This window comes from Pinus tabuliformis, chromosome 7 (assembly GCF_031772625.1).
Source record: "Pinus tabuliformis cultivar Carrire ecotype Pingquan chromosome 7, CPIR1, whole genome shotgun sequence".
Classification (NCBI taxonomy): Eukaryota; Viridiplantae; Streptophyta; class Pinopsida; order Pinales; family Pinaceae; genus Pinus; species Pinus tabuliformis.
The window spans coordinates 1,708,915,655-1,708,938,130 of NC_142293.1; the positions used below are offsets into that span (position 1 = coordinate 1,708,915,655).

At 37.8% G+C, this 22,476-nt stretch overlaps 1 pseudogene; it reads left to right on the top strand.

The window, feature by feature from the left end:
- The window catches only part of LOC149255166 (delta(12)-acyl-lipid-desaturase-like), a 44,653-nt pseudogene extending 24,812 nt beyond the window's left edge, over positions 1-19,841 (top strand).
- The last annotated feature ends 2,635 nt before the right edge of the window (positions 19,842-22,476 follow it).

Genomic DNA, 22,476 nt, shown 5'->3' on the forward strand with positions numbered 1-22,476 from the left:
CGACAATGGTTAATCCGAGGTTTACCGTTTGTAATACGTGCGTGTCTGGCGTCGTTCCCAACGAGGGAGGATTGATCCACTCACTAGTTCGGACACGAGCTCATGCTTCTCCTTTAAGAGGAGCTTTCCCAGAGTACAAATGAGACAATTGGATTTATTCTATCACAAGATAAGCTACTTGTTTGGTTTTGTTGTCTTGGAGAGTTAATTACTCTCCTACTCCAAGACACTAGCCTGATCTAAATTAGTGTTTCAGAGCCCTAGTAAATAAAAGTTACTACGTTGATTTTACTTTAAGCGTTAATTTTATGGTTTTTCTTAAAGACAAAAGGTAGTGGAGATGAAACTGGTGGTGTGTAGACTCGACTCACAACCACTACAAAGATGCACCTAAGATGATTTACACTACTTTTCCTTTTCAATGAATCTCCTAACTAAGAGAGTTGGAAAATGCAAATTTTATAGAAAACAACTTTCTTAGTAAAGACAATCAAAGAAACAATTCTCTTTATCTTTTCAAAACACACAACTCATGACCACTAATTACTCTACGAAATTTCCTTTTTCTCCCAAAAGTCTACAAATGCTACCAAAGCAAACTTTTTCCAAAAGAATTTTTGTGTTTTTTCTATGTTAATAAAGCATGTAAAACTATTTTATCAAATCGAATTTAACAAATCTAAGACAATCAAATCAAATTCACTCAAAAGCAAATTAAAAGGAATTTTACCTAAAAGCAAAAAATAATGAGGACAAAAGCCTACAAGGATGATTCCCAGATGTTTTACTTAGTCAAAATGCAACTAAGGATCAGTTCATGCAGAATCATAAACTAACCAAAAAACAAAATCGAAATCTTTTTGTTCTTTTTCTCAAGAATGGAATTCAAGGCTTTAACAAACAAACTTTTCGAGATTCGCAAAGAGAAGACACAAAGGTAGGTCTCTCACTAGGGTGACTTCTATGACAGGCCCGACTCCTAAGAGGACTGATCAAAACCAGGGAGATCCAAAGTTTGACAACCTCTAATGCCAAAGTCACTACAGGACCAGTTAAAAATCAAACCTTAAGGCAAAATCCCTATGAACTCCACCAAAACCCTCGACACTAACGGGACAAGTTCAGGTGAAGATCTTTGACAGTAAACTAATGGATCTGGGCAGTAAAAACAAATTGAAAACAAAATCTAAAGAGCAAAAAAGCAAAAATTGAAATTTTCTCAAAATTGACAGGGGTACGCAGGTCATCTGTTCACACAGGCGCGGGTACACACTGTGCACAAAGACGCAGTGCGTACAAGTACGCACTGTGTCAAACCCAGAGACTACGTACTGCTGGCAAGGCTAAGAAAAATAAAAAACTAAATTGACTCTAAGCTAACCCACCCAAATACACAGCTAGACTACCAAAAATCAGAAAACAAGCAATTTTTTCTCAGACCAAAATATCAAATAAAAAAGAACTCAAACACATTCATGGAGTCCCCAGCGGAGTCGCCATTTCGTCACGCGGAAAGAGTCGTTAGTGTGAACACAACCGACCTTCCTAGAAGCCTAAGACTTTCTAATGACAAACAAGACAAATAAGAGCAATCCTTCTCTAAATATGCTTTTACAATATGTGAAATCAAGTGTTTAGATCCTACCTGAAATCCAACGCTGTTGTAGTAGTCCAGCTCCGTTGATACGGATGAACTCCTCCTTCACTTCGAAACCTGCATTCACCAACAATCAAACGATTAAATAGCACCTGAATATCACATAAAATAAAACATATTTAACATATAGACCAAGGATTATATGAAACAACTCATAAATAACAAATTGTTGAGAAGAATGGACTAATTTGTATTAAAAGGTAACAAAAGGAACCATTACAACCTGAGCCTTGGTGTTGTGCAAGCTCCTCCCAGGGTCCACAAGAGTTCTCCCTTACTCTGATCAGCTCACCCACCTCCCAATGGAAACAAGTAAAGATGGTAATCTCTCCTCACAAGCTTCTACAAGGAAGTCCTAATTCCAGCAGCATCTACCCTTAGGAATGTTCAGCTTTCAACCTCCCCTCCCTTTGGCCCAATGCCTGTATTTATAGTGCTCTAGAGGAAGTTATTCAGGTCAACCATCAATGGGATAATCCCCTCTTTAGATGGGATAGCTCCCCTATTGATGGGATAAGTTCCTCTTTGGTAGGGATACATGAACCATCTGGAGGTGCTTCATACACGTCAAACATGCTTCTAGAAGACTCTAGAAATGACCACAAGTAACTTTTTTGGAGTGAAACTTGCGCCTTTTGACCTTTACAGGAGTACGCACCCACCCCTTTATATACAGAGCGTACAAGTACGCAGGTATTGTGAACTTGGGTTGCATACCCGCAGGTAAGGCTAAGAGAAACTGCATACCAGAGATAATTTGATTTTAAATGACTTTTCTCTCTTTCTTGAAGTTTGACATGGAGAGCAGAGGCATGAGACTTGCCAAGGAGGATAGTATGACAGTGGATGGAGCCATACTAACTGCAAATAGTCATGGTGACATTTTTTAGTGTAACAGACTGCATTAAATCTAACACAATAGTCATGGACCGACTCACCAATGTTTCGTTTGATTTGTTCATATTCGGCCAGAATTTGAAGGGGATTCTTTTTCACTTCCCACCGGTTCAAAAATTGTCTTTGTAGTTCAGCCAAGGTAGTGATACTTGCTGCCGGCAAACCTCTAAACCATTTCCTCACATCACCTGCAAATGTCTGTACAAAGAGCCTCATTGCCATGTTCTCTGCATCAATCTCATGAAGTTCATAGAAGTCTGCCATTTTGTCTACATTTTGCTGAGCAGTGATGCTGTTAGGAGTGCCATCAAAAAATGAGATTTTACTTTGATAATCCGTTGGCATATCATCTAGAACTTGGGGTAGAACAAGGGGTGCAAAACGGGCAGCCATCATTCTCGGTGGATTTGGCCTTGGAGGTGTTGGAGGAGTGTGCATAGTTTGCAAGGGGCTTGCAATTGGAGTTTGGGGCTGTGTTGCAATGTAATTATCAATTAACCTATTAGCTCTTTTTGTTTCGAGGTCTACAAGAAATTGCAGATTGGGGACAGTATAATCAACAGCCCTTTCGGATTTAGACTCAAACAATGATATCTCAAACCGTTCATCAAACTCAAGCTCTTCAAGATACTCAAAAATGTCGGGACATGAATGGGATTTGAACACGGGAGTTATGGTGCTTTCTTAACGAAGGAGTCTTGGGATCAAATTGGGGTTTTCGTAAATATGAGGAGGATCCGGGTTTGGATTGGCTCTGGTATATCGTCTCGAAGCCAGCGTGCTATTGAGAAAAATCATAGGACACAACCAACTTACTCAGCCTTTCCAATCCTAAGCTCATCATCCGGAAGCTTAGAATTATTATGAAACAAGGGGATTTGATTTCAACTTGTGTCCCCAGTATGGTCGCCACTATGTTAGCACCTAAATCTACCTTAGGCTGAAGGAAGGCAAAAATTAGGGTAACCACAAACCACGCTCAGTCTGGTAGCTAGCCCTACCAGAGCAGGAGAGGGCTCTCTCTGAGTCACACTCAGTGAATAGATAATCGAAAATGGTTTGAGATGACTTACAATGCAATATTTACCTTAGGCTAGTAAGTGAATAGGGATTTTGGAACAATTTTCATGAATGACTGAGCTTCTGGGATGTTATGGGACCGGCGCTCAGCAAAGAACAGAGAATTTAATACAAAGGCACAGATTATTCCGTGAGGCAAGGTAGGCGGAAAATGTAACAATTTAGTTTGAGGTACCATGGCATGAATAGATTGCTGAAGAAAGTGAAAAGGGCATAGTGACATGAATCCTTTTCAATAGAAGAATAACACTGAACATGAAATTTTCTCACAGGCAGAGCAATAAAATTGAATTCTACCTAATCTCACTCAGAAAATTTCACTGGAAAAGAACATGAATTGAATTATGAAACATAACGAAATACATATGAAAACATAAGAGACACATTTGCTACACTCACAACCACAATAATCTCATGAAACAGAGCCGTTGCCTTTCATTAATTCTCTGTCAAAAATACACAGTGAAGAAACAAAGTTTCTTTCCCACAGTCTCCCAGAAGTTACAAGCCAACCAACCCTTTGCAAATAACTTGCATACAATATATAGAATGTGTGAGGAAGAGATAGAACGCCCAAGGGTTGGGGAGTTACTCGAATCATTACAAAATGGAGATGGAGAGCCAACCATCAACTACAGGTGCAACGCTACAAACATGACATTTGGCTTGGGGTGACCGTTTGCCTTCCTTTGCCACTTGGATAGAAGCAAATCTGGAGAAAAAAACTCTTTAAATGCTGCCTTTGGTGCCAAAAAACCGAAGTGTAGATGAGCAGGCCCACTTGGAGAAGTCGCGAACCGAAATTTCGCGAAACGGAAGCAAATTGGCAATTTTTTCCTCTGTGCGTCGCGCCATTTTTTCTGTGCGTCGCGCTACTTTGGGGCCTGTTTTGGGGCACTTTCAGGTGTCCAAAATTCTCCCAAGTAGGCTTTCTGGAAAGCCTATCCTGTCTACTTCCTAACCCAACTAGAATTTTCAAATTTGGTGCTCATTTGCCCCTCCAAATCTCCATTCTCCCAAGACTGCTTTCTGTGTGTCAAAAAAGTGGCAGAGAGGCCATTTTTGGGTGTTTTTTGACCTTTAGGAGACCCAAATCTTGCCCAAATCTCTTGCCCAAACACCAGTAGTTGTAATTTTCCATGCTGAATCCAAATCTGCAAGCCATTCCTCATTTGGAGCTCTATAATTTTAGCGTCGCGCCAGTGGCGCGGCGCACAGGGAGAAAATCCCTGTTTTTTACCCAAAAAATTACCAAGTGACCAAAATTTCCCCAAATTTTTTGAAATTTGGGCTGGAGGATCTCTATGGGGTGTTATGATGGGCCAAGGAAGCCTCAGCCAAGATTCGAAGCCGATCTTTCTCTTTTTCCCTTTTTTCTCTTCTTGTTGCTTTCCTCAATTTTGCCTTCAAGTTTCTTATCTGGGCCTGTGCACTCATGTTTCACACCCTGTAACGGAAAGCCATATGTCTCAGTAGAGCAAGGTCCTGGTCAGATTTGTCCAGCAGCCTCTCCAAATGCATGTTGACCCTCTCAAGGTTGGCCTCCCGATCCTCATTGATTGCTTGCTCCAAAGATGTGAGCGCAACCCTTCTTCTTTGAGCAGCTTGGCGATGCTCACGAATGTTTTGCAGCTCCATGATCATCTATTGGTCCTCAAGCTGTTTGTTTCTTTGCTCCAAGTACTTCATGTTCCATTTGGCCCTCTCCAAGTCAAGGGATAAGGACTCAATCACTGACTGTTGCTCCTGGATGATCTCTGTAAGCTCCGCATTTGTTGGTTCTGCATCTGTCTCATCATCCTGGAGGAGAACAAACTTGGTCTCTCGCTCACCTGATGGCCCTTCCTCCTGCACTAGCTCCTTACCCTTACCCTGCTCCTGTGATGTTGATGTCGGAAGCGAGGCCCCTTCCACCCCGGGTGGAGATAACACTCGCTTTGCTGCTGCAAATAAGGGTCTACTGCCTCTCTGATAGGTGATGTATACTGGCATAGTAGCAGTCTCATGTCACTCATACTGATGAGATGGGCCCCCTATCTCATGCTCTGCCTCTGAAACCACCTGTGGAGCGCTGAAGAAGTCATGGGAGATGAAGTCCTCCCAAGCAATACCCTGCAATCCCAACTGATGGTCCACCAAAATCCGGATAAGGGAAAAGTGATACACACTGTTGAGTTGCTGTCGAGGGGTCTTGTGCTGCATGAAATTTCTCATCCTCTCTATGTTCCCACAGATGAAAAATGGGAGGTTCATCATCTGCACCCTGGTAAAGTGCATGAGCAACCTGATGTGATAGGCATAAAGGCAAGAAAACCTCCCCTCGCAACTGAAGTACTTCATGATCAATTTCATGAGCGGGGCATACTCATCTTTCAAAAATCTGAATGGAAAAACTCTCGTGAGGTGGCTCAAACAACTGTCTTTGATGTAAGGCTCATAATGATGCCTCTCTACCTTCTTCTTCTTGTGCCACTGCTCTCCAATGTTTGGTATGCCTGTTGCCACTGATATAGTTTTGGGTGTCAATGTGAAAGTGACCCCAGCCAAGATAGACTGTCCTCCATGTAGGTGAAGTGCAAAAAGATGGGCCAACTCATGATGAACTCTGATATTTGCCACCCTTTGACAAAATTCAAAACATGCTAAGTGCTGGAAACAAGACATAGCAAGAGGGCATGCCTACAACTCGGTGAGGGTGTTTGGCTCATCTCTAAGATGTTTGCCACTCCGGTGATGTCTCATGTGGGCCCTTTCTCCCAAAGCTGTGTCACTGTGGGTCTCCTCCTCATATTCTGATGAAACTTCGGATGCCATTACTGCTGTTTGTACCCTGAGTTTTATGCTGCCCTTTGATTCCAATGAAGCTGGTAGTTGCTCTGAAAATCTGCCACCAAGGGGACAATAAAACAGGGAGTATTAGGAGGGGAATGATGAAATGGGAATAGGGGTTAAAGGGAGAGATTTGTCAGGGATTTGGGAGTAGTTTGGGTATAGTGTTGATGGGGTAGGGTTTGAAACACCTTGGCAGCACTGTCACTGTAGCATAAACCCTAGGATCATGATTTCTTTGTGTCTTCTTTTGTTTTCTTTATAAAAATTTTTGCATTTGATTTATACTCCTAAAACCATGCTATTCCTTTCAAGTTTGATGCAAGAGTGGAGGTAGGTTGCCTACCTTTCAAATTTGATGAGCATCCAAAATTTTTTAGGAAAATTGATTGGTTTCTGGGCTTTATATCCCTGTGCGCCGCTCCAGTGGCGGATTTACACAGTGGATGGGCTCTGAGTGCGCCGCGCTCCTTCGTGTGTGCGCCACGCGCTCTGAAATCACCCTAAATTGCTCCTAATCATTTGACTCTTCAACTCTTCGACCATGCACCTTTCTTCCACAGCCTTGCTTGCACAATGAGCTGGTCTTATGGTGATTTTGAGTTGACCAAATAGTGGAGGAATAGGGAGAGGGTTTGGTAGTGATTTAGGGTGGGGTTTTAGGAAAAATGATCAAGGGGAGATGGGAAAAATGATAGGTGAGGGGAAAAAGGTGAGTGGAGTGAAACCTTGGCACTAACAACACATTTTAACAACCCTAGCCATCATTTTCTTGGTGATTTCTTATGGTTGACCTTATGCATTTGGGTGACATTCAAACATCTCTATAAACACCATATCATTGATAAAATTTGATGAACCGGTGATGTCATAAGGCCTACCTCTTGATTTGATAGCATCCACCAAAATTTGGAGTGCTTTGGCAACATTTTTCGGCCCTTGGTCTGTGTGCGTCGCGCGCAAATCCTAGTGCGTCGCGTGCTGGGTATGCACCGCGCCTGTGTAAACCTTCAACTATGGGCTGGCTGCGTGTGCGCCGCGCCCGGTGAGTGCGCCGCGCTCCTGGGTATGTGTGCCGCGCCCTCTAAAACCTGTTCCCACTCACTCAAACACTCCAATCTTCCACTCACACCTTTGCAATGTCTTCTCCAAGTCTTGTAATAGCACAATGCCTTTGATTTGGGTAAAAACATGTATATATAGCCTTGGAAGGGATGGGTTTAATTTTTGCTTCATTGAAAACCCAATTTTCTAATGTTGTGTTTTGCACTTTTTCACTGACTTTAAAACACGCTGATTTTCACTTTCCCTTTGACATTTTGGCTCAAATGATGAAATTTTCGGCACATCTTTGCAGGGACTGTATGAAAGTACATTTGGCCACGAAAACCATGACTGCATCTGAAAAGTCAACTGGCGATTTTTTGGAAAATTTTGTCATAAATGACCTTGTTTGAATTTTCTTCAAAACAGAGTTTTGAAGAAGAGTCGAAGTCTATCCACGTGACGATGAAGCTCTCTGAACCATAGCTGTGTAAGGGCCCCCTCTGGCCTGCATGGCTTTACTGGACATGTTTCAAAGACCAAATTGATGAATTCCTAGACCCAAACATAGAAAATGACTTTGTCCATGTAAAGGACCAGACCTTGATTGTCATGGACTTTGGTCATTATTGGCAAAAGACCTGAGCCAGCAAGAGCCAGACATGAGGGGAAATGATTATCATGACTTTCTCCGTCAGATCGTGGCATGCCCCTAGCGAAATGTAGCTGAGTGAATGGAGCGAGACACCTAAAATTGAAATGCACAAAGAGTTTTGATCTCTAACGGAGGGCTGACCAGACCAACTCTAACACAGTGAGCACGTGAAAGGATTTTTGAAGAAGAAAGGCAGAGCATGAATTCATGAGCACTGTAAAACGATTTTTCTCTCCATCTTTTACACAGTGATTTTTTTAAAAGGGACAGAGAACTTGTTTTTCTTTCAAAACAGAGAATGATATTTTTGAGAATTTGACAAAACAGAGATCGAAAACATGGATTGTAGAGCAATAAAAACATTTGTTAAAATGTTTTTATGATCTTTGCATGAAAAGAATTTGTTTTGACAAGTAGATCATTCATATTTGCAGTAGAACAGAGGAAGTTGAGAAAGATTCGAGCAAGGGAATCATTTTGTTTTTGTTCAAAAGATTAGGTAAGCCTTTTGACATAATCCATAAATCAAAATTACTTGAATAAGAAGGGAAAAACATATATATGCATGTGATTTTGTTTATAATGAGGATGTTGACTGTACAAGGGTACATAAACTGGTATACAAAGAACATGTCCACCAGATTAGAGCCAAGTGAACTCAAGGTAGAAAATTGGGGAAAGGAGACCATAGAGAAGCTATATCAGGTAGGGTTGATAGGATTTATTCAGAAGTTAAAAGGGCATAATGACATGATAACAAAAGATTTCATAAACAATTATAGTCCAGATCAAACAATAGTTGGTAACCTATCTATTCCACTAAGCCCAAAATTCGTTTCCGCAGCTCTAGATCTTGGATTAGAAGGTGAAGAATACCGAAAAGGCTTTCATTTTAAAGAAAAAGGGTGGACTTTTTTTTTGGAAAAACATAGAAACAAATCATTTGATAAGACAAAAGGCATTCCAAGGGATTGGTTGAATGAACCTTGGGCAAAGTTGGTGCTAACCATTCAGAGGTACTTTACATGTGATAACAGGTTCATTATAGTTTACCTCTACCATATTAGACTACTTCAGCATATCAAGGGAGAATAAAAAATTGATCTACTCTAAAAATTTGATCAAAATGATAGAGGGTGTGATAGTAAAACTGAAATTAAGGAGACACACATCTACCATCATGGGCTTATTAGAATACTGGTAGAATATCAAATAAAAATTAAATGTTTGGCATGGAAAGAACTTTTAGCGAGCATTAGATTGAATAACAAAGAGTAGAGGAGAATTTTGAACCAATACATAAGCCAAGAAGCATAATGAATTCTCCCTTGAACATGAGGACTAGGTCCAAGAAACAACAAGACAGTATCATGATTGATAAGGAGAAATATTTTCTATCTATTCCTAGGAAGCCTAGGAGGAAAAGCCAAGAAGAAACAAGTAATAAGGAAAAGGATCCCGAAGTGAAAATTGTTGAACCTCCTCCCACTTCAAAAGAAATTGATGAAATATTTGAGAGAATGCAAAAGGGAGTCTATGAGGAACCTTAGGAGAGGGATTTATACTTTGACAATGTTGAGGTAGGAGCTACCTCATCACACTCATTTTCCAAAGATACAAAAGAAGAGGAAAGAGAGCTGCACCTCAAGAAAATCAAAGAGTTAACAGAGGAGTTGGAGGATAGAAAAATTCTAGAAAGACATTTGAAAAAGGAAAACAAGATGTACAGGAAAAACAACAAAAAGATAATCAAAGAGAATAAAGAGTTGACCAAGAAGGTTAACAAACTTGAAACTAAAAACTCCCTCATAGCTAAACAGGCTTACAGATGGCTGAAAGAGAAAAACACATGGCAATATAAGTATGAAAGGCAAAAAGTCAAGACCACCATCTACAAGGAAGGGAAGTATGAAGGCATTGATTATCTTCTACAGGCTGCATGGATAGAGGCTTCAGGATCAGGGTCAGCAGAGACATCAGCACTCAGAAGGTCAAAAAGGAGAAAGCAAGCATGAGGACATGCTTGCAAATCAGCAAGGGGTAGATGTTGGCCCTCATTTTTCATCAGATTTTGCTTATTAAAATACACCTAATTTCCATCATTCTCAACCATATACCATCCATATACACCTTATTTTGACCAATTTATGCATATTCAGGTATATAAATTATGTTTTTCAATTTTTAGATATTTTTGTAAAAATTGGGTTTTAAGTGCATTTTTGGACAGAACTGAAAATTCATGTAATGGATCCATTGAAGTCATACTTGTAGGACACCTCGGCATGAGATGAGAATATATATGGAAAGCTTGGGAACCAATGAGGGATGTGTACCTATTGGTTTGGTCAAACTGAGCTAAAATGGGTCTGGTCAACTCTGGTCAAACATGACCTGTTGTTCAGAAAATCCCTAAGAAATAGGCCAAATTTAGTATTTTTTGGATTTTCCAAATTTCGTGTAACTGAATGGATGGATTTGACCAAGATATATGGGATTATGATAGATATGACTGTTAGAGACATTTTATTCAAGTTTGTTTATTATTTCTCTATTTAAACCAAGACTATTAAAGGCTTGAGCATATAGAATTTTATGTAATCTGATTTTGAGACTCTTTGAAGACTGAAAGTTAATTGAAGAACCTGTTTCATTTCATTTGTTGTTCATGCTTGAGTGAGTAACTGAGTTTTTTGTAGCTGATATCTCTTCAAGTGTGTAAGGCTAGGGTGGAGGCCCCCCACACCAAGCTAAGTGCACTTCTTAGTTAATTTAGCATAATTTTTATAAACTAGTGTTTACTTCAGATTTCTTTAGATGTATGAAGATTTATTATGATTGTTGAATGAATATTGAAGTAATTCTAATTTGCATATGAAGGGACAAACAAGAATTCAAGTTAAATTCTCCTTCTATTTGATTATGAGCTATAATTGAAATTCATTCTCATTTCCTTGTTGAGTTATTTCTGAATTCTAGTTTCAATGCAATAGTAATAATGATGGAATAAGATTGTAAGGAAGCACAATCTGGACCTCCTTAGTTATGATCCACTTCTTTCTACATTTTATGCATCATAAACTATTGTTAATCAATTAATTTTTGTTTCTCTTCATGAAAGTAATATTGTAGGAAAGGACAACCTGGATCTCCTTAGTTAGGAGCCTCTTTCCTCATTTACTATATATTGAATAAGAAACTATTAAGTTAGATTTTATATTTGTAATATGCATTTCCTCCAATCTTTATATTTCATCTTCTAAAATTGACTACAACTAAAATCCATATACTTTGGACATGCTTCCAAGCTTACAAGCCCGGATTGATAATTAAATACTTGTGTTAATTTGCATAGTAAATTGACCAAACAGTAGTAACAGTCGAGAGTTCCGAGAGGATGTGCCCCCAAATTTCCATAATCCATAGGCGCAATCTGGTAGCGGAGTAAGCACGCCCTCGAACCCCACCAACCAATACCTTATTGGAAGTGTCCACCACCTCCCCCATGTTCACTCCAACACCGAAACTAAGTTCCATATGCTTGCGGGAGGATTTTATGCACTTTTGCTTCTTATCTTTGTTTGAACATGGAGTAGTAGGGTGATCCTGTAGAGGATCTTGAGAACTCGATGAGTGCCTCTAAGGTAGGGGAGATCAGGAACAAGGGTTTACAGTAGGGATGTCAAATCACCAAGACAGAGAGGTAGAGAGTCTCAGAATAGCCAAGGATGGGTGAGTAGGATCGTTCTAGTGCAAACGGGAGGAAAGAGCAGAGGCTTGATCGACCACATAATGGTTAACGGAGCGGAAAGTTGGTTGGGAGGGTTCTAACATCACAGAGTCAAATGTAGGGGATGATGGGATGTAGGAAATGTTATAATGAAGGGTAGCCATGAGAGGGGAGGGAAATCGAGACCCAACGACTCGATGGAGAGGTTGGCGAATGGAAAGGAGTGATCGGAAGGACCCGGGTTTGAAAGACAGCGAGACAAATCCTAAAGAAACGATTGTTCCGTGCCCAAGGGTCCATTAACCGTCGATTCCGACACTGAATTAGGGCTCGTCCAGATGGATTCATTGGGGTTGGGATGCTTTGAGTATTCAACCACATCGACATCCATTTCCGACATACTACAGACAAAAACAGTGACAACGAGAGATAGGTAGGGAATCCAAGAGATAACAGAAGGTGAGAGGTCAATCTGTCGACCGTGACAGTGAATCCAGTGAAGCGAAGGGTGAAAGGCAACTATAGTGTCTGCAGTAGATTTGGGTGAAAACCCTAACCCTTCTCAGTCAACGTTCCAATGTTGTGTGACCGCGCCCTTCCACTGCATCTATTGATTTTATGGCACGTATGAATACACAGTTTCCTTCACACCCCTCGAATGTGTAATTGAGTTGCTTACTTGTTGTCATAGGTCATGTACTATTTATAAACCCTGCAATATTCCTTGCTACTTTTGGCCTTCCATCAATATACATAGTTGTGCCTTTATTTTGATCATTGTCTTTTGGTTGTATATAATTTGTGGCCACGGCCTATGTTCGCATACTTTTGGTATATTAGACTAGTCATACCCGATCATTGTAGATGTAACAACGTGTGGCATACTCCATTAATTCAGTTAATTCATTGTAACATACCTTTATGCCATCCATGGAAAATAGCACCAAACTATGTAATGATGATGGGGCAATGTGATATATCCTTTCATTAACAGAAAAAACAATGTTTATTTTAGGAAGATCCTTGGGTACCCATTATTTCACTAAATCTTTGTACCTTAAGGGCATCTCGATGTCATTTATGCTCTCATTATCATAAGAACATGACACCCCCTTTAGTGAGAAAAGAATCCATGCATCTATGGAATTTTCTTCTAATATTTTCACATCTAATTAATCTGCGCCTGCTAGACGATGTAGCAAATGTTTGGTCAATTTATTCTATCCTACCTGAACTTCTGTCGCTTGAAAAAGATAGATCTGACAAATACCTGTTTGGTTGAACATCCTATAATACTCCATCAAATGAGAGAAACTGTTAGAAAGTGTCATAAGGGATCTTGAGAAACGTCTTGAAGAAACCGAAAGAACATTATAATAGTACAAGTGAGTTAGAAGGAAGTTCTCTACTTTTCAAATATTGAAGTAATATTTAAAAAGTTGAGAACCTGTTGATCCTAACCAATGGACTCACTTAGCAACTTGAGAACTAAACTCCAAATTAATTATGAAGATCTAACTAGTTTCCTTGCATATGTATATCAATTTTGGTGAAGAAAAGGAAGTGTAAGAAACATAGAAAGGGAGGTATTATATTTGCAAGAGGAGAGTCCAAGCGAAGAAGAGAGGGACCGAAAATATGCTCATTTTTGTCACACATGCAAAGAAGTCTGAGGTAGAAGTGTGAAGGTGCAGGGTCAAGGGTGTAGGATGAGATTTTAGAATATTAGAGAGGGTTGAGACCCTTATTGACTTGACTTGAAGTATTTTGACTTGAGTTGACTTTGAAGGACTTGACTAGAGTTTGACTAGTCTATCTTGGGAGACTAACTTGGTGGAGTGGAGGAGGTCTTATTGTTGGTCTAAGGGTCTTGGTTGTCTCATTTGATTTGGTTCTTGAAGAAGAGAAGATAATTTTTTTTGTTGGGTTTTCCCCTAGGAGAGGGGTTTTTCCTTGACTAAGAGACTACATATTATGTCCTTGTTTTTTTTTTTTTTTTAATTTTAATTTTTATTTTATCTTCATACTTTTGGTTTTGATAGTTTCTTGATGATTAAAACATAAAAGAAGCTAATAAGAATACAAGCACATCACAAGTAATTATCAAGATAAGAATTTTTTTTTGCCTTTCTGTTTTTTTAACATGGTATCAGAGCTAAGGTGAAGTAGAAGGGAAAGGTAGATTGAACATTTTTGACTCTCGTCATCTTTTGAAGGATTCCACTTGCAAGGAAGAAAGAAGTCTTGGTGATTTTTAAAAGGATCTCTTCTATGGCAAGATAATTCAAAACTATGGTATAAGTCTAAAGCCTAGTATTCTTTGGTAGAGGGTCGTAGTCCTATGCTAAGAGGCTGCGATCATGAAGAGACTAAGTAGAATTGTTCATAATTCCTTATTATCACTATAGGGGTCCAAAATTTAGAAGTAGGTTTGAAATTTTTAGAGGTATATATATAGGAATCCCTTCATTATTGTTCAGAAATTTAGGAGGTATAGTCAAATACCAAGTTCTCTAGAAGCAACAAAGTAGCCTCCTTATCAAGTTTGAGATATATAGTGGAAACATAAGTTCTATTTATGATCTAACCTGAAGAATCATAGTAATCCTATTCAGAAAATTATATCATTCAATCCATGGCTAGTATGGGGTAGATGGAGGAGAACAAACTGATAGCGATCCCCTGCTTCTAAATTGTCCTTTATTCACCTGTTGTCACAATCAATCATAGGCTATAGGAAATTCATGCATATAATCTGTAGAAGTGGTCATTTATGAGATAGTGTGAAGTGATGATGACACACATGGTAAATTTCCTATAACATAGATTATATGCATGAATTTCCTTTAACATATGATTGATTATGATAACAGGTGAATAAAGGACAATTTAGAAGTAGGGGATCATTGCTAGTTTGTCCTCCTCCATCCACCCCATAGCTAGAAATTTCCTAATTTTCCACTTCCAACATTCTATTATGAAAATTAATTTTGGTAGTTAATTCTATGATAGTTAGCACAAAACACCTGGAAGTCAAACAAATTTCCATATACACTATTGAACTCAATGAACTCTATGTTCTTTGTTATTGGACTTTCCAATAATAAAGAACGTAGATTTCATTGAGTTCAGTAGTGTATATGGCAATTTATTTTACTTCCAAGTGTGTTGTGACTATCAATAGAATTAACTACTAAAATGAATATCCAGAATAGAATGTTGGAAGTGACAAATTAGGAAATTGCTAGTTATAGAGCGAATGGAGGAGGACGAACTAACAAATTGGAAATAAGTTATCATAGAAACCATAGCATTCAACATCTAAGGCTTGTATAAGAATAAACTCGAGCTATGTTTAAGATTATAAGGTTTGTAGCAAGTCATCATAAAGGAAGGTACAATCATTTTGTCTCTAAATTTATTCATGTTGATGACTCTCTCATATCTAGGGTTTTTTTATTGTTAGGGTATTTGATTTCTAAATTAAAATCAACCCTTGTAGTGTTATCTTTTTTTATTTGTTCAAACCCTAGCTTTTGTATTTCTAGGGTTTGATGATAGTATCTAGGGTTTATGACAAAACCCTAGCAAAGTTTGATGTAGGAGCTTAGGGCTTGAAAGTGAAACCCTAAGTGTAAATGATTTCACTATGATTGAAACCCTAAAAAGGTTTAGATTATGGATATCTAATATTTAATCCCTTATTGAAGTTTTGATAACCCTAGATGCTCTCCTTGTGATGACAAGATAACCTTAGATTGATAAAGTTAATTTCATGCTCTTGTACATTTTTGCTTGGTTATACCTATTGATGAGATTTGCAGGTACTTAATTTTCAAAAGGTTGTAAATATGTATACATACCCCATATGATGACCTTATGATGATGTTGAGAATGATGGAAAAAAGGGAGTTGTAGAAACCCTGATGACATTGATAATTGAAAGATATAAGAGATAAAAATATTGATGTTCTAGAAGGTCAAAGTTCTTTGATAACATAATGATGAAAAAAGAAGAGCCCGTGTGGCTGGAAGAATAAAATAATTGATGTTGGACACATCTACCTAGTTAAGAGGGAGCTTGGATATATTTCCTTTCCAAAGGAAAGTGTATATCCTCTCTAGTTGAGAGGGAGGACATGGTTTTCTACTTCATGTGTCATGCACTAGACCAGGACTAAAACTCGTACTTCTAGTGAAGGTCATGAGGAGAGAATGGTGATAGGGTTGGTATCTTGGCAGTTAGCCTAGATGATACATAGAATCATGTGAGGGAGGATATCTTGGCCTAGATGGTACCTAGAACCCAGTTAGGGTTGGTGCCTTGGCCTAGATGATATCTAGATCCCTATAACGGAGGACATCTTGGTACCTAGATACCTGTGAGGGACGGTATCTTGTTCTAGATGATATGGAGATCCCTGTTTAGGGTGGATATATTGAACTTGATGATGTATACATCCTTGAGAGGGTTAGTGTCTTGGCCTAGTTGGTATTGAGATTAAATGAGAGAATATGTTAGCGAGTTTAAATATTTTTGTTGCATTTCAACATCCAATTTCATTGTTAGCAATCTCATCTAATTGCTATAATTGTGCTCGTATAATCTCGAAGATTCCTCTTGTCCTAATTACCAAATTTAATAAGTGAAAGAGTAATCATAATAAGCACATATAAGTAATCAAGAAGCATTGCTATCATAGCTTCATTAAGTAATTTTTTTTAAGTGTCTCTCTAAATTGTATTTGGATCTTGTAATCTTGCTTGATAATTAGAAATTAGAATATATTCTTTACAAATTATTGTTCTTGAAGCACTTTTAAAATTTGCAATCTCATTGAATTAATTCCTAATTTGGTCATCTTGCATTCTCATCCTAGACTAGATCTTTCATTTCGCCTTGCATATTCATCATTGACAATTGGGAGTGTGAGATTAATTCATAATTGCAAGTTTCACATTGTTATATATTACCTTCCTTGTAGATTTTAATTTATTTCTCATTTCTCTATTGTTCATTGGTGCTAACTCATCTTTGCAACATTTTTCTATTTAGTAACTTGAATACACTAATCATTGTTACCCATCTGAAAATTGCACAAGTGACATTTCAAGACTTACAGTCCAACAAGGAAACCTAAGACCACAGAAAAAAGCCTCATTCTACAATAAAGGATTGTCATATAGTTCATGTGAAGAAAAGTTACCCTTATTACAATCTTCAGAGATTCGTAAGTGAATATGAGAAGCAGGTTGCATCCACATTTGTATTCAAATTCAAATTCAAATTGGTGAATAAAGTATGATTGGTTGGAAGAAATTATTACCAATATTGAAGGATTATAGAGCTACAACAAATCACCTTGTGTAGATAATTTCTCTTGAGAAGATATTGACATTAATGAAATTTGCAGTACCTTTGAAGGCAGTCCTTGACCTCAACATCTTTGGAGTATTCATTCTTAAAAAGTAGCAAGAATATCATGGCACCTTGAAGAAACTGCTGTAGCAAACTTCTTCTGATCTTGGAGGACTGAGGTATGTAGTCCTTGAGGTACATATATTTTTTTTATCCATATAAGGTCTAATATAAATCAAATTAGGGTTTTGAGATTTCCCTTTTTGGTTACAGGTTTTGTAGGCTTCATACTATTGGAAGTTGTTGGCATCTAACTTTTTTTTGTAAACCCTACTTGGTATTTGTAAACCATAGTTATAAGAAAAAACCTAACCCTATTCTCTTATAGAAACCCTACCTTTTGGTCTCTAGGGTTTGTAGGGAATCTAGGGTGAAATGGAAAACCATAGTAGGGTATAATTGGATTTGAGATTCAAATGATAGGGTTGATGTTTCTAAAAGTAATATCAAATGACTTAGTTCTGATCTAGGAATTCCCTCTCCTTAAAGTATCCCTAGATTGTCAAAATCATGATCATGCTCTTGTATTTGTATATTCTTCTTGGTGGTACTTGTCCATGAATGTTATGTTGAAAAGTGTAACTAGTATTGGTATTCATAATTTCTATTTGGCTCATGACATGATGTAATTCTTATGTACTTGTCCAAAGAACAAAAATAAAATATATTTATTTAAGCATGGGTTTCATGCTCAAGGTCATTGGTCATTAGGTCATAACACCCATTGAGTGCTCCTAGGGTTTTGTCATGAGTCATGGTCATTGTTATATTGTAAAAGACCCAACTAGCCATGTTGAAAATTTAATTAGAAAAGGTCAGCATTTTTGATCAAATATATGAAGCAAAATTTACCTTCAAGTCGGCTCCATGAGAATTCATCATATTAGCCCTACTAGGGATAACTGGCCGTCATTTGACACTTATTAATAAGTGATAATTGGAATCATTTAGACTACCATCAATATCATCAAATTCGGCCTGCAATTGCAAATATTTTGACCTTCTATTACATGGTATATCTACAAGTGAAAAGAAGCTTAAGAAGGTTATATTGACTGTGGTTTAGTTCTCCTTAAGGATTCATTGATACAATGACTTACATTGTTTATATATCTGTTTGTGTTGATACTCTTGTGGTTGAGAATTGTAGAGAGCTTCACTATCCCTTTTGTGATCACTTCTGAAGTTGATTGAGTAAATTTTCTGGGTAATTATTTGGTTATTACAGTGGTGAATTCAACCCTCCTTGACAGCGACTTTAGGACTTTCAACAAGCCACTTATAATAACAAAAGGAAAAATTATTTTAACATGCCACTTTTTCTACTATAATTTCAACAGGCCACTTGTAACCAGAAAAGAAAAAATAATTTATTAAGAGAAAAAATTCTAAAAAGAATTACCTAAGAGTAGAACATCCAAACTAGCTCTTTAAAGGGGGAAGAAAAAAAGGAAGGGAAAACCTTTCAAAGCAATCCTTGGCATGAAAATGCATTTGGGTCGACACAACTCTGTAGGGAAAAATGTCATTTTCACCGAAGCCTATTACTCTAAAAAAAATAGTCTAGGTTGGTAGAAAACCAATGAGTTAAGACCCCGAAGCTTAGGATACAGAGTTCGACTATGTAGAGATCCTAGAGGGAGTTCGACAAGGAACTACTAAGTGACCACGCAACCTTTGAACTAGTGAATTCCCCATCCAAGTAAGACCATGAACCATGAAAAGTCGCAATCACGATTGGGTCTTGGAGAAAGCCACAATGGGAGAAATCAGAAGCAGAGAGGAGGATCTTGTTGAGGATTTGGTGTGATAATTGGGGGTGGTGGAAGGATGAGCTTTCCCAAGAGCAATGATATAATGGAGTGAGCACCCTCTGCAAAACCTCCCTTTACATTCAGAGAAGTGAAGAAAGCCATTCCTCCTCATTACTTCAATAAATTGTAGGTCAAATCATTCTCGTATCTGGCATTCAATCTTGTTACTGTTGCATGGGTTCTTTGGCTTGGGTACTAAGGCAGCTCAGGGGTGCATTCTCACTAGTGTATGTGTCATAGCATGTGAATGTGGGAACCATGCTTTTAGTGATTTCTCTTGGGTTGATGACATAGTTGGGATTATTCTCCATTATTTTCTTCTTATGCCCTATTTCTCCTATAAATACAAACATCAAAGACATCACAACAACACTCGGAGCCTAGAACGGGATGAAGTTTTCGTTCCCAAGCCAAAGAATGAATTCAAATGGAATTCCAAGATTGAATATAACCCTACATGAAGGTTGCTAACAATAACAATTACCCTTACCCTGTGGCCAATATATCTAGCCTTCAATGCTTCAGGAAGGAAGTATCCCCGTTTTTCTTGTCACTATGATCCATATGGCCCAATTTACAAAAACCAAGAGAGATTGCAGATATTAGTTAGTGACATCGCCTTGATCATAGTGGATTATGCGTTGTACTTTTTTTCCTCTGCATATGGGCTTGCTTATTTGATAAAGATCTATGTCATCCCTATGCATATGGATTGAATCCAGAACCTTACAATGATAAGAAAAACAACAGTGGAAAACACCAACAACAGGCTAGACAAGAATCGCCCCCAGCCAAGTCGAGTAGAAGATATAGAATGGAGGAAGCTACATAAGCTCTTGTCATAAAATTATATAAAATAAAGGTTCTTGAAAGAAAAACATTAAGCATCTTGGACCAATTTTAAGCTAGGCCTCAAAGGATCTTGAAAACATTAAGATGATTGTTTAGATAATCTTCGGCGAAATCACATAACCAATCTTTTGTCGACGCGTTTCGAACCAACCAGTGTGGTTCATCGTCAGGACAAGTTGAAGAACCAATCCCGCTTAGCTTGTTTAAATAGAGTGTGCAGAGACTCCAACGGCTATATTGCCAACGGCTAATTTTGACCTAATGACCCTAGTCAAACCACTAATATTCTTGTTATATTTAATTATTATTATTCTTAGAAAATAGCTAAATCAGGTAAATAAATTAAAATAATTCATTTGTTAATTTAAATAAATGTATATGTATATCTAAAAACAAATAATATATAATTTATTATTTTTAGAAATTAGCTAAATCAGGTAACTTATATATTAAAAGAATTCATTAGTTAATTTAACTAAATGTATTCGTTTAAGTCTCTGCACACTCTATATAGCCGTTGGCAATATAGCCATTGGAGTCTCTGCACACTCTATTTAAACAAGCTAAGCCGGATTGGTTCTTCAACTTGTCCTGACGATGAACCACACTGGTTGGTTCGAAACGCGTCGACAAAAGATTGGTTATGTGATTTCGCCGAAGATTATCTAAACAATGTTATGGATCACAGAAGTCTAAATTCCTTAACATTAAGATGAGTGGAAGAAATCCTTGAATGATGTCCAGATCTATACAATAGCAAGAGGGAGCCTTCATTGACAAAAAGATAATAATAACCTTACAACCATTTTCCTATGCCTCTGTGCATCTATGCCACCACCTTCCCACTCCCACAACCACCTACCCTTGTGTTGCCGAATGCCCTTGTGCTTGGCTAGCTCGGTTAATGCTCTCCTCCACAATTAGCCATGAAACAAATGTATTGTTATTATGCTCCACAATTAGCACTTTATATGTTTGATATATTGGGCATATGTTTGATGGCCGGTTTATAATGTTGGTTGGTTTAATTTTTGAATGATGCTCTAATTACTCATATACCTATTATTTATTACATTTTATATTTTTTAAAGGATATCAAATATTAATAGTTCATCAATATATATGGTTAGGTGATTAGGAAAAATTATAGAGCTATAGGCTAGTTAGGCATATTTCAAAATTTGAAGAAAGACATGAAGATTCCATGATGATATTATTTCTATCTTTTTAGGGTATGAACCACAAGGTTGGCTCAGGCACTCTTGTAGTCTGAAGAATATACCTTCTCTCAAAGCTTCAAGTGAAATATTTCTCAGGAATTGTAGCTCAAGACACCGGAAATTTTGATTACATCCATTGAGAACTATTGGAAACCTTAGAAAAGGAAGGTATTCTTGTTTACCTTGAAGGAAATCATATTGAAATACCTTCCTGTGATAAATGTACTATTCTAAAGGAAGGTTTATGCTCAGAATTTGGAAAATATAGCCTTGTTAACCACACAAATGAAGGTCACCATGAAGACTATGATGACAATATTATGCAATATCTTGGTGATGATGAGAGTAGCATTGCTTTAGGGACTGATGTATATGATTTTTATGAGGGAATTATTGGATGCCTTGTTGAACATGGTACTATATATTTAAAGCTTTGTAAAGGATCCAAAGAGGGAAAACTACTAGCATCATTGGAGAATGTAGTGTAGAACCAAAATTTAGCCTCATAATATGATCTATCACTATTTTTGGGGTAGATGGGAATCATTTTAATGATATTTATATTGTTGGCCTCATTTTAAGTAGATATTATTCAAGAAGATAGTGCAATAGTTGAGATGGAGAATTCATTAACTTCAAATCATGGCATAGGCATATATAGAATTTTTTATGAGGAGCTTGTGCTAGAACAACTAGGAGGATTATAGTCAACTAGTCTGTTGGGTGTGTGTTATAGTAAATATGAAAGGTGCATCTTTATTGGGTATAAGGATGGCTTAAATAGTTATAAGCTTTGGAACCCAAAAACAAGGAAGGTTCTGTACAACAAAGATGTGTTGTTTAGAAAGGTGAAATATTTTATTAGACATGAAGTCCTACCAAAGGAAACTGAGAATATAGAGTTTAAGCTAAAGGAGAAAGAATCAAACTCTATAACAAAATAAGAATCAGAATATTAAGAGACACAAACTCCACCTGTGAGATGATCAGTTCGAGAAAGAAGGCAACGAGAAAGGTATAGTCCATCTACTTTCTGTTCAAATTTTTCTTTATTTATCACTGATTATGATCCCAGAACTGTCAAGGAGGTAGTAGATTCAGAGGATGGAAAACTTTGGAAGAGGCCATCGTTGATGAAATGGCATCTTTGGACAAAAATGAAGCTTGGGATCTGGTGGAGTTTCTGGATGGAAGGAAACCCATTGTAAGAAAATGGGTGTTTAAGAAGAAGATGAATCAAAAGGCAAGGTGGAGAAATAAAAAGATCTGTTGGTAGAAA